The 13,444-nt window shown below is 37.0% G+C and overlaps 1 long non-coding RNA gene across 2 annotated transcripts in view; it reads left to right on the top strand.

The window, feature by feature from the left end:
* LOC110223077 (uncharacterized) overlaps nucleotides 1–13,444 on the top strand; it is a 31,028-nt gene that overhangs the window by 12,748 nt on the left and 4,836 nt on the right. The gene's annotated exons all lie outside the window — the stretch shown is intronic.

Genomic DNA, 13,444 nt, shown 5'->3' with positions numbered 1-13,444 from the left:
CCTTTGTCTAGAGAGGATTTCTTTACCGTGTTCTTTTCATTACTTTTCTACCTTTCTGTGTATTCTGAACTTAAGTTCTTTGATTCATGATATTTATGCTTATTTAATCCCTACTTTAGTTTGTTTGTGTGCCTAATGGAGGTAAAGCTTCTATCTTCTAAATATTTTCTATGTTATTGCTTTGTACATTTTAATGCCTCCCCATTTTTTTTTCTTGTGTCCTTCATTGAGCATCAAATCCTATAGGAGGTAGTGAGGATATGATCATTGCCCCATGGTAGAAATTTCCTCCAGTCTTCTCTTTCCTGTGATCATTTTCTTTCCTGTTTGCCATGAAATCTCCTCTCTTGGTCCATGTCTTTGCACCTTCTTGATGCCAATTGTCTCTAGTTTTTCCAGTTTTCTTCTCTTGAGATAGGAGATGTTATCCATGGGGGCACAACACTCTCAGAGGAAGAGGGAATCCAGTGATTCTTAAATTATTGCTCATTAACTATTTTCTGAATGAGTTATTATTGATTTTAGATACTTTATTTTCTTCTCTTTTTTTCAATCTTTTTGTTTTGTTCTAATACATCTTGCTCTCTCTTTGATTTCTTTTTGGTCTATGCGAATTGTCAGAGAGCCCATTTCCTGGATTTCTTTTAATTATTTCCTTCAGAGTTTTTATTTCATTTTTCATCTCTTGCTTCATTTCCCCCAAGTATTTATGTAGCCCTAGAATGGATTTTTGAAGACTCTCTAGATTTGCAACTATTTTTTTTTTGTAGCATTTGATATTTTCTGTGATTTTCTTCTCTCTAGCCAGAGCCAGGCTCTGCTTCCTGGTGTACCTATGGGTGGTATGGTTTGACCTCCTTGGACTCACCGTAGGTCCCTTGGGTTCTTCTGCTGACCTCTGCCTCTTGAGATTAGGCCCTTCTGTATTTGAGGTGCAGAGGATTGGATCTTCAGCGTCTTTTCTTCAGTCTCAGGGACAGTTAGGGACTGAGTGCTGCAATACTGTGCTGCTCAGCATTTTATGAGTGGTTGCTCCTGCCCCCTGAGGCTTCCAAGATTCCTCCCCTAAGACTTTCTGACCACCCTGGGATTTTTTTCATAGGAGCTCTTCAAATCTTCCTGACTTTTATGTGCCCTGTTGGGTGGGGAGGCTATGCTGTACTGACGTTAATTTTGGTGGAGAGGCTCCCATTGGGCTTCTGGATGACTTTTCGTGCAGTTCTATAATGGAATAAACAACTAACTGTAGTTTTTCATTGGATTTCTTTGGACTGATGCAAACTTTGGAGTTTTGTTGGAATAGGTATGTGGTATCTAAGAGGTCTGTCTCTCAGGCAGCCATCTTGGCAGGGAGTTATACTAATAGCATTTCATTGCTGTTGATGTAATATTATATTTGTTTTATAAGCCAAGATCCACCTTTTAACTCTCCCACACGAACCCCCTCCTTCACCCCTATTGAGAAACACAAGAAAAATATAAGCCATTACAAATGTATCTAGTCAATCAAAATAGATTTCCACATTGGCCCTGTCCAGCAGAATTACTTTTTGGAATATCACATTCCAAATTTTCCATTCCTTTATAGTGGTGGCTGTTAAATCTTATGAGATCCTAATTTTGGCTCTGTGGTACTTTTTATTTCTTCCTGGCTGCTTAAGAATTTTTTGGCTGCAAAGAATTTTTTCTTTGACTTGGAAGCTTTAGATTTTGTCTCTGTGATGTTCCTGAGAATTTTCATTTTGAGTTTTTTTTTTTAAGGTAGGGAGGGTTGTTTTTTTTTTGTTGTTGTTGTTGTTCTGTTTCCACTTTGTCCCCTGGTTCCAAGAGATCTGGGTAGTTTTCTCATAAGACTTTGTAAAATTTGATCCTGGTGTTCAGATAGCCCAGTGATTATTCAATGTTTTCTTCTTGATTTATTTTCCATGTAATTTTTTTTCTTACATTTTCTTCATTTTTTTCAGACTTTTGATTTTGTTTTATAATTTATTTGTTGCCTCATAGAGTCATTGGCTTCTATTTGGGCCATTCTAATTTTCAGGGAGTTTGTTGCTTGTACAAGGTTTTGTACCTCTCTTGTCAAACTGTTAATTCCTTTTCCAATTCTTTCTTCCATAGTTCTTATTTCTGTTCTTATTTTTTCCTTAAGTGTTCTCATGCCATTTATTAAAAAAAACCCAAACATTTTTTAACTCTTAAAAACAAACAAAAAACTCCTTGCTTCATCTTTTGCAGGAATTCTAGTTGAAACTGTCAGAATTGTGTTTTTCCGCGAAGCTTTGTTTGTGGATGTTTTGGAGTCATTCTCGTTTTCTGTGTTTGTGTCTTGAGCATCCCTCCCACCATAATAAGTCATTATAGCAGAGTTCTTTTTTTGCTCGTTCATTCTTCTAAACTCCTTCTTGACTTTTGATTTGATGTGAGGGCCACACTTTGGGAAGGAAGGTCTGATATGGTCCTGTTGCTGCTTTCTTGGGGTATTGAGTGTTATATTATTTCGGGGTCTCGGGGACAGACTGGGGATCTGTAAGCTTTCAGTGCTCCCTAAATATTCTGATGCAAGGCAGAGTTTTATTGCTACCTGCTTGGTCTGCGCTCTTCAAGTTTTTCGACCTGGGTTTGGGTCTGAGCGAGAATAGACTGCTGCTGGACTCAGCCCTTATCAACCAGTTGGAAAGCTCTGTTGGTTCAGAGTGACAATATTGTAGGGTCCCCTTTGGTCTCAGATTCCCGCCTTAGTTATTCCTGTACCAGCTGTGAGCTTCATGCTTTACCTGAGATCTGCTCTGTGCTTGGGGCCTGAGCCACACCCTGCTGTTGCTATTGCTGGCTTCTGAATTTCCTTCATTGTCTGGAGCTTCTCATACCAGAAGGCAGCTCCCCTCTACAGGTACCCTAAAAGATGACTTCTGGATCTTTTTGGAGGAGTTTCTGGAGCTGAGCTCATGGCACTACTTACTACCACATTTCTATCTTGGCCTCACCTCCTCTATTCTACTAACATTTTAAAGGCTAGGTTAAATTCTGGTGTTGGTAGTGATTTTGAAAATAATTGTAGGATTCAAATCAGTCAGCTATATTCTTTGACTCTTTGGAATACCATTGCAATGGAGGATTTAGACTAAATTATTTCCAGTTCTACTTTTCTATTAATTTAATAATCCCCTGGAAAGCCCAGCAAAGGAAGCTGTAAAAAAATCTTTCATTGTCCACGTTTTGTTTTCTTGAAAGACCTGACTTTTTTCTGTAGAAAGTTTTGGATGATGGTCATAAGGGATAGTAATCTCTTAAAAACATTCATTGTGGGGGCAGCTAGGTGGTGCAGTGGATAAAGCACTGGCCCTGAAGTCAGGGGTACCTGAGTTCAAATCCGGCCTCAGACCAAACACTTGACACTTACTAGCTGTGTGACCCTAGGCAAGTCACTTAACCCCAATTGCCTAAAATACACAAAAACAAAAACCAAAAAACATTCATTGTGCTAATAGTCTGTAACTTAGATGAAGTGGTAGATTTTCCCCACTCTATGTCATGGAGTCCTAGCCCACAGGAAGGAGCAGAATTGTAGAATTAGGCCTTCATGTCCTGAAATGTCTAATGAACTTTACAATAAGCAGAACTTTATGTGGTAACAACAAAAATAGTTCATTTCAAATCTACTATAATATTTTTTGATATGTTCTGATTTCAGATGGTAAAGTGGCATTGGAATTCCACATTTTTTCTGATCAAATTCTCATTTGGCTAGCTAAAAATTCATGTCAGTGTCTTTAAATAATTTTTTTTTATGTTAAAGAATGTGGCCTGTTGTTCTTATAGTAGTATCCTAGAGCTAGAACCAGAAGAGACCTCAGACCATCTAGTCCATCTACAGACTCCCTTCCCCCCATTTAGCAGATGAGGAAACTGAGGCCCAGAGAGATGGAGTGTCTTGACCAAGGTCACACAGGTAGTAAGCATTAGAGGTAGGATTTAAAACCAGATATTTAGACTCCAGAGTCAGTGTTCTTTCCATTGTGGGATGCTACCTCCTTTACATATAGTTTAAACTCTCAGCTCTTTATACTAATGTTGACGTTGTGTTCAGTTGTTTCAGTTGGGGCCTACTCTTAGTGACCCCATTTAGGGTTTTCTTAGCAAAGGTACTGGAGTAGTTTACCATTTCCTTCAGCTCATTTTACAGATGAGGAAACTGAGGCAGACAGGGTTAAGTGACTTGCCCAGGGTCACACAGCTAATGTCTGAGGTTGTATTTGAACTCAGGTCTTCTCGATTCCAGGATCTGCACTCTATCCATTGCTATTTTTGTTTTGATGATTACTGCTTGTAATACAGTTTGAGATCTGGTACTACTAATTCCTTCCTTCACATTTCTTCATTGATTCTCTTGCTATTCTTGACCTTTTGTTCTTCCAGATAAGTTTTGTTATTATATTTTCTAGCTCTATAAAATATGTATTTTTGATAGTAGCAGTATGGCATTGAATAAGTAAATTAATTTAGTTAGAATTGTCATTTTTTTTTACATTGACTCTGCCTACCCACGAGTTATTAATATTTCTCCAGTTGTTTAGATCTTGTTCGTATAATTCCTGGCTTTGTTTGGACAGGTAGACTCTCAAGTATTTTATATTGTCTGTTCTTATTTTAAATGGAATTTCTCTTTCTATCTCTTCCTTCTGGACTTTGTTGGTAATGTACACATATATACACATATATGTACATATGTATATTTATGCTGATGATTTATGTGGGCTTATTTTGTATCTTGCAGCTTTGCTGAAGTTGTTACTTGTTTCAACTAGTTTTTTAGTCGATTCTCTAGGATTCTCCTAGTATATAGATCACATCATCGCAAAGAATAATAATTTTGTTCTGTCATTTCCTAATCTAATTCCTTTGATTTCTTTTTCTTCTATTATTGCTATAAGTAGCATTTCTAGTAGAATATTGAATAATGGTGGTAATAATGGGCATCCTTACTTTACCCAGATCTTACTGGGAAGGCATTTGTCTAGCTTATCCTCATTACAGAAAACAGTTGCTGATGGTTTTAGATACTACATATCATATAAAGGAAACCTTTATTTATTCCTATTTTTTAAAATGTTTTTAATAGGAATGAATGTATTTTGTCAAAAACTTTTTCTGTATCTGACATAGTCATATGATTTTTGTTATTTTTGTCATTGATATGGTCAATTATGGTGATAGTTTTCCTAATATTGAGCCAGTCTTGCATTCCTGATATAAATCCTACCTGGTCATAATGTATGATTTTTGTGATATGTTGCTATAATCTCCCTGTAGTGTTTTATTTTAAAATTTTGCATCAATATTCATTAGAGAAATTGTTCTATAGGTTTTTTTTCACTGTTTTTGCTCTCCCTGGTTTAGGAGTCAGCACCATATTTGTGTTGTAAAAGAAATTTGGTAAGACTTCTTTGCCTGTTTTTCCAAAATAGTTTATATAGAATTGCAACTAATTGTTCTTTAAATTTACTTGCACATTCTTCTAATCCTTGCGGGTTTTTCTTAGAGAACTCATTTATGGCTTGTTCAATTTCCTTTTTTAAGACAGGGTTATTTAAGTATTCTATTTCTTCTTCTGTTAATCTGTTCAGTTTATAATTTTATTAATATTCATCCATTTCACTTAGGTTGTCAAATTTATTGGCATATAGTTGAGCAAAATAGATCCTAATAATTGTTTTGATTTCATTTTCATCAGTGGTGAATTCACTCTTTTCATTTTTGATAGTGATAATTTGATTTTCTTTTTTTAAATCAAATTAACTAATCATTTATTTTATTTTCATAAAACCAGATCTTGTTTTTATTTATTAGTTTAATGGCTTTCTTACTTTCAGTTTCATTAATCTCTCTTTTGATTATCAGGATTTCCAGTTTGGTGTTTAATTAAGGATTCTTTTTCCTAGCCTTTGAAAGTCATTTTGACAACTGAGTAAAAGATGGATTGGAGTGGAAAGAGACTTGAGGCAGGGAGACCAAGTAGAAAGCTGTTGAACTGTGGGTCCAGACGGCTGTAGTTGCATAGGTCTTTCTGCCTTCTGCAGCCTACTCATGTCTAGGGAAACTGTGCTCACCTGGGTCAGGCCTCTCACATAGCTTACCCAGTGCATGGTAGTAGGGGTGGAGAAACAGGGCGGTAGCCCCTACCCTAGCACACCTACAGATTTTCTGCAGTTGGGCCACTAATTATAGTGATTCACTTCCTCTGACACTAGAGAGCATGAAGGACTGTGGCCTCCATGGCTTGAACTACAGGATGATTGATCCAGAAGAGCTTTTATTATCTTCCCACTTCATGGAAGCCCTGGGTAGTAGTTTGGACCAAGTAAAAATTATAATGGCAACGGAAGGTGAATTTGGGTTTGAAATTCCTGACGTGGATGCAGAAAGGTTAATGTGTCCTGAGGAGGTTGTAGATTACGTTGCAGATAAGGAGGCTGTGTACCAATGAAGTCTTAAAAAAAAATCATGAGTCACATGACCCCAAGAAGTGTCTGAACATGAAAACACATTACGATACTGTCACTGATTTTGTTGGAACACTTCTGTGGGAACTATATTTAAGTTGTCTAAATATGTGTTGGCCTTTAACAAATAAATCTATAAAAGGAATATTCTCAGGCCTTGATTCTTTTATACTATTGAATTTAGAGTATTGCCTTTATATTGATTCTATTTAATGTTTTGAAAGGTCTCATTACAAGAGGCCATGCAAGTTAGAGACACATACATATAGATTTTCTGGAATTAAATATTTGAATCATTGAATCTCAAACTTCTGTATTCTTTTCAGTTAGTATAACCATCTCTCCCTGAATAAAAACAACAGGTTTTGCTTTTTTTTTTTTAAATAAAAACTGTTTTAATAGTCCAGGCAAAAAATGATGAGGGTCTGTCCTAGGGTAGTGGAGCTGTATGAGCAGAGAGAAGGAGATGTGTAGGAAAAATGTTAGGAAGGTAGAAATGATAAGATTTGACAACAGATTTGATATATGGGTGACTGTGAATGAAGAATCAAGGATGACACCAAGGTTTTGAGCCTTGATGACTGGGAGGATTGTGGTGCTCTCAACAATAAATAGGAAAGTTCAGAAGAGGGGAGATTTTGTGGGGTAGGAGGGAAGATAGTAAGTTTTGGATATGTTGAATTTGAGATGCTTACCATATGTCTAGTTTAGGATGTCTAAAAGACAGTTGGTGAGGTATAAGTAGAACCCAGATGACAGATTAGGACTAGATATATACATTTAGGAATCATGTGCGGAGAGATGATTATTGAATCCATGGAATCTGATAAGGTCACCAAATGAGATAAAATAGAAGGGAAAGGGGAAAGAATCCAGAAAGGGAGGTTTCTCAGTAATTTTTAGGAATGTAAAGGAATCCTGAAACCAAAAAGTTTGAGAGCCATTAGTGTAAGGGATAGAGGCTGGCCTAGGATTCAGGAAGATCTGTCTCAAACACATATTAGCCCTGTGATCATAAGCAAATATACTTACCCTCTCAGGATCCTAGGCAACTTTGTAAGACCACAAGATAACAGTGCTGATCTGCATAGGTGAGGGGAATTTCAACACAATTTCCTTACACTGATGAAATAACATGTTTGGGAGAAAAATGTAAAGATGGGGATTTTCATTTTATTGCTAAAATATATTTTTAAAAATTCCTATCATTTGCTCTTTCAGTGATTAGGTAAATGTTTTTTAGATGATTGATGATGAGGGTGTCAACTGATGATGATTTCAACTGTAAATTGTTTGTCAGTTGACAAACAGTGTCAACAATTGCTGCTGGAGTTTACTGAGATATTTGACATTTATATAGAGTTTTAACATTTTCAGAACATTTTCTATACATCATCTCATCTGAGCCTCCAACATAAATGCTCTGAATTTGACCACTTAAAGTAAGAGGCACTAGATTCTGGTCTAGTTAAATAATTGTGTTTGAAAATTGCATTTACATGGTTCTATTATGTAATGTAGACCTCACTGAATTATAAGAAATCATTTAAAATTGATTCATTATTTTCTTTAGTAAAACACGTTTTAATCATTTCTGGTAGCATAATTTTGGGGGCACTTGCAAAATTTCTTCAAAAATATATTGTTTCCTATGGTCAATTTTGAAGAAAGTTTGTGGTTATTTAAGTTTAGCTCCTTAGAAAGTTTGGTATGTTTCTTTAGAATTTTTAAAAGCACAGGTGATATATTTAGTATCACATGTTATCAAAATTTAGAAATATAGATGGTTTGCAATAAAATAAAAAAATTGAAAGTTCTTGGTTCATATTACTTAAGCCCAACTTTTTTTAATCTGAAAGTTTTTTTAACACTGTAATAGAAAAAGAAAAATGGCAAAAAAAATTAGCAGATAGCTTTGAAGTTTTTAAAAAAAATTATTTTAACTTACCAAAGAAGCTGAAAAAAATGAGATGTGTTATCTTATGTAATGGTTATTTTACATAATGGCAAGCTACATAATCCTGGAAAATATGTAAAACCAAACCAGTTTTCAAGAGTATAAATCATAATACATCACATAAGTGAATTTCCATTCAGAATGGTCAGTTGGTGTATTTAGTATCCATAATTCATACCCTAACCTTTCACTTCTCTCTCTTCACTTTACTCTCTCTCAGAATATCCTACTTCTCTCTCCCTATAGGAGGCTTTATCTTCCCAACCTTTAGAATGAACATGCTTTGTAGCATTATTTGGTGGTGTCTTTTATTTCAGTTAATCAATAAATGTTTATTAAGCACCTACTATGTGCCAGGCATAGTGCTCAGCACTGGGGATACAAAAAGAACAACAGTCCCTGCCCTCATGGAGCTTTCAATCTAATGTTAGAGATAACATGCAAATATATACAAAACAAACTATGTACAGGATAAATAAGAAGTAATTAACAGAGGGAAGGCTCTGGAATTAAGAGGGGCTGGGGAAGGCTTTCGGTAGAAGATGTAATTATAATTGTAACTTAAAGCAAGCCTGGAGGTCTGTAGTTGGAACAAAGGAGGAGAGTATTCTAGGCATTGGGGACAGCCAGAGAAAATGCCCAAAGCTGAGAGATAGGCTGTTTTGTTCATGCCAGGAGGTCAGTGTCACTGGATTGAAGAGTACTTGTTGAGGAGTAAGGTATAAGAAGACTGGAAAGTAGGAGGGAGCTAGGTTATGAAGGTTTTTGAATGTCAAACAGTGCATTTTATATTTGCTCCTGGAGGTAATAGGAAGCCACTAGAGTTTATTGAGTACGGGAGTAGGGAGGAAGTGTGGGAGAGGTGTGTGTGTGTGACATGATCAGACCTGCATTTTAGGAAAATCACTCTAGCAGTTGAATGGAGAATGGATTGGAGTGAGGAGAAATTTGAAGCGGGCAAATACAACGGCAGCTATTACAATAGCCCAAGTGTGGGGTGATAAGGGCTTGTACCAAAGTGGTGGCAGTATCAGAGGAGAGAATGGGGCATATTTAAGAGATGTTGCAAAGGTGAATTCAACAGGTTTTGGCAACAGCTTGGATATTGGGGGTGAGAGATAATGAGGAGTCCAGCATGACTCCTAAATTGTGAGCCTTGAGGGTCAGGGAGGATGATGTTGCCCTTTACAGTAATAGGTGGGGGGGGGAAGGGTTTAGGGGAAAAGGTAATGATTTGTAATTTGGACATACTGAGTTTAAGACGTCTATTGGAATCCATTTAGAAATATCTGAAGGGCAGTTTTGAGAGACAAGATTGGAGATCAGCCGAGGGACTGAGAACGAAAATTTAGATTTGAGCATCATCTGCATAGAGATGGTAATTAAATCCATGAGAGCTGATGAGATCACCGTGGGAAGCAGTATAGAGGGAGAAGAGAATATGGCCCAGGATAAGACCCTGAGGGACACCTATGGTTGGTGGACTTGATTTGGAGGAGGATTCAGCAAAGGAGATAGAGAAGGATCAGTGAGATGGATAGGAAGAAAACCAGGAGAGAGTAGTATCCCAAAAACCTAGAGAGAAGAGAATATCAAGCAGGTGAAAGTGATCAGCAGTCAAAGGATGCAGAGAGATCAAGGAGAATGAGGACTAAGAAAAGGCCACTGGATTTGGCAATTAAGAGATTATTAGCGTCTTAGAGAGGGCAGTTTTGGTGGAAGGGGTTAAGACAGTGAGAGGAAACAAAGTGGAGGCGCCTATTTATTGTAAATGGCCTTTTCAATAAATTTAGCTACAAAGAATGAAAGAGACACAGGATGATAGTTATTGAGGATGGAAGGATTAGCATATTTGTAGGCAGTAGGAAATGAGCCAGCAGAGAAGGAAAGATTGAAGATAAATGATAGAATGGGGATGACAGAGGGAAAATCTGTTGAAAGAGATGGGATGGAATGGGGTCTTTTGAACAGATAGAGGGGTTGGCCTTGATAAGGAGATAAGGGGTAAAGGAGAACAAAGTGGCAGAAGGCCCCTGAGTGATATGAGCTGAGGAAGAGGGGAGCTGAGGGAGTTCAACTGTACTCCAGTGATATTGTGACCAAATAAAACATCTTACAGAAGTGAAACATTTCAGACCTGTTGGAAGCCTTGGGGGCCAACCAGTTGAAATTATACCTGAATGAAATCATGGAAATCAAGTGCATTATAATGATCTGATGCATTTTCTCTTAGGAGAATTTTGTGATCGTGGTTGAATGATAAATCTTTAAAATTTTATAATATTTCTAATTTCATTACTCTAGTATGTCATATTTGAATATGCATATTCTCTTTTCCACAATAAATAAATCAATTCTTGTAACCTGTGGTATAAAAAAGGAAAATGAAAAGAAAATTTGTGTTAATTTGTGTCTGCTCATTGATTACATTAATTGCTTCTAGAGGGATAGGGGATGAGAGGGAGGGTACAGGAGTACATGTTGTAACAAGGTCAAGGGAAAGAGAATATTTATCAGTGTTCCGTTACTTCTGACACAGGCACACCCAAGAGAATATAATCAGCACTTAATAAATGTCTGGTGATTGATTGATGATCACCCAACCGACTAAGCATTCTTTGTGCCAAAGACTGCAACTGGTTGCATAACCCAGCAAAGAAGATGTCCTCAGGGACATATAAAACAGGGGAACACAGACACAAGAACCCAGGGACAGCCACACCAAATGCCAACAGGTTGACCCTGCTGCTCTGCCACAGAGAAGTCATCGGGTTAGAGATTTAGACTTGTAAGGGACATTAGAGACCAGCTCAGTCTAAGTCTTCTTTTTTTTTTTTTAAACAGATCAGCAAATTTAGATTAAAAAAAATTAAATGATTTATCCAAAGTCATTTAAGTAATAGCACTAAGTTTGAATGTGGGGCTTCTTACTGTAAATCCTCACTGTCTTTCTCCTGGCTTCCTTCTTCTCTCCTTTTCTAAGAAAGTCATCTCTGAAACTACTCTCAACAGGTCAACCCAAGGGGATTGTGGCTTCTAGTTGGCAACTTCAAAGTCAGAGAAGTGACCTTGTTTGGGTTATTGCAGCAACTGCTACCTTGTTTTTCCCACAGATCTCAAAGAGACTTTACCTTCTTAATTGGGATAACCACATGCATTCATACTCATTTCATGATTAGTTGTAGCCTCAAGGTCAAAACATTTGACACATCAGCAGATATGCGACTTAAGTTTGCAGGCATGCACCAGTTGTTTTGCGTGAGGTGTATTGACATGTACTAACTGCATCACCTCCCCTTCCGTGCACATATATACACATGTTCTATCTGTCTGTCTATCAATTTAAATACATATCTATCCATGTATATATATCTATGTATGTATATATATATTCATGCATTTAAAGTAAATATTTTGATAGATACATGTATACATCTACCTATATATTTACTTTAACTGCATGAATTTTAACTGGTAATAATAGCTAGAGGGAAGAAGCACTAGATTCTAGTGTTGTGGAAATGCGGGACCAAGCTGTAAACTGCAGTGGAGTATATGGAGTCATAAGAGCTTTAACTAAGGTAGGGTGACTAGGGCTTTGCCTTAGGACACCAAAATGTAGAGTGCATGAAAATTTAAAATATCAGTTCTTTAAAACAAAAATTTAAAAATTTGTGGACTTTATAGGTTGATATCACATTCACTTCTTCAGCAGCATAGGAATAATTGAGCTTAGGACCTATTTAGTAAGAATAATTAGTTAAAATAGGAAGCTACCAGATGGTGCACATTATTATTAACACTTATTTGTGAGCCACTATAGCAATTTCGCTTCCTGCTTTACCAAATTTGCTTTAATTACTTCTTTTATTATTTTTCAAAGCATGATTTATAAAGTTGATTTGAGGACATTTGCCCTGGATATCCTAATTGCACAGAAATTACTCATTATGGCTAATTTATGTTACCTTATCTAAACTGAATCCTCTCTACAGCAAGGCAATACTTTTTAGTCTTCTCTAATTATTGCTTTTTAAAAATATTTAACATTTGTTTCAGTTAACAAAAATCTACTTTCTGTCCTTAACTGATTCTTTATCACACTGTTCATAATGGCTGTTACAAACTCTCCCAAGCTCCCACAGAACCTTCCCCCCCCTTCTCCCCCTCTCCCCCTCTCTGCTGAGGTCCTCCTCTCATTCTTCACCAAGAATATCAAAGCTTTCTGTTACCATCTTCCCCATTTCACAGACTTCTCTTCTCACAATTTGACATTAGCCTGTACTATTTCCTCCTTTGTTCCAATCTCATGAAGAGGTGACTCTCCTTGCTAAGTCAAATCCTTGACCTTGTCCTCTCCTGTCTTCTTTAGCAGATTGGCCCCCCACTCTTAATCATCCCTTTCTCTCTTTATAATCTTCATTCTTTTCCTAACTACTGGTCTTATTCCTACTTCCTTTAAAAATGCACTCATCTTCTCACTCCTTGAAAAACCGTTTCTTGATGTCATCATCCCTAACTATTGCTTTATAACTCTTCTTACTCCCCTTAGTCAAACTCCTTGAGAAGGCCATCTTCAAATGAGGCCTGTATTTGCTGTCTTCATACCCTCTGGTTTCCAGCCTCATCACCTCAACTGAATCTGTGCTTTTGAATCAGTTAGCAAAGTACCTATTATGTGCTAGTCATTGTGCTAAGTGCTGGTAACTCGAGTACAAAGATCGAAACAATCCCTACTTACAAATACCTTATGTTTCAATGAGGGGAGACAAGAAGTACATATACAGTATTCCTGTTTGACATATAAAATTCTTTAAAACTTGTCCTACCCTGTACAGTATTCCCTTCACACGCTGTTGTACAGCCATATTGGCTTACTTGCTGGTCTTCACATATGACACCTCATCTCCCATCTCTGTGCCTTTGTACTGGCTGTTCCCCATACTTACATGTACCTCCTTTTTACAGTTGCCTCTTGGAATCCCCA

The sequence above is a fragment of the Phascolarctos cinereus genome, unplaced genomic scaffold (genome assembly GCF_003287225.1).
Source record: "Phascolarctos cinereus isolate Bilbo 61053 unplaced genomic scaffold, phaCin_HiC Scaffold_4;HRSCAF=312, whole genome shotgun sequence".
NCBI classification, from domain to species: Eukaryota; Metazoa; Chordata; class Mammalia; order Diprotodontia; family Phascolarctidae; genus Phascolarctos; species Phascolarctos cinereus.
Note: the sequence above shows the minus strand (reverse complement) of the source record. Positions and strands in the feature narration are given on the sequence as shown.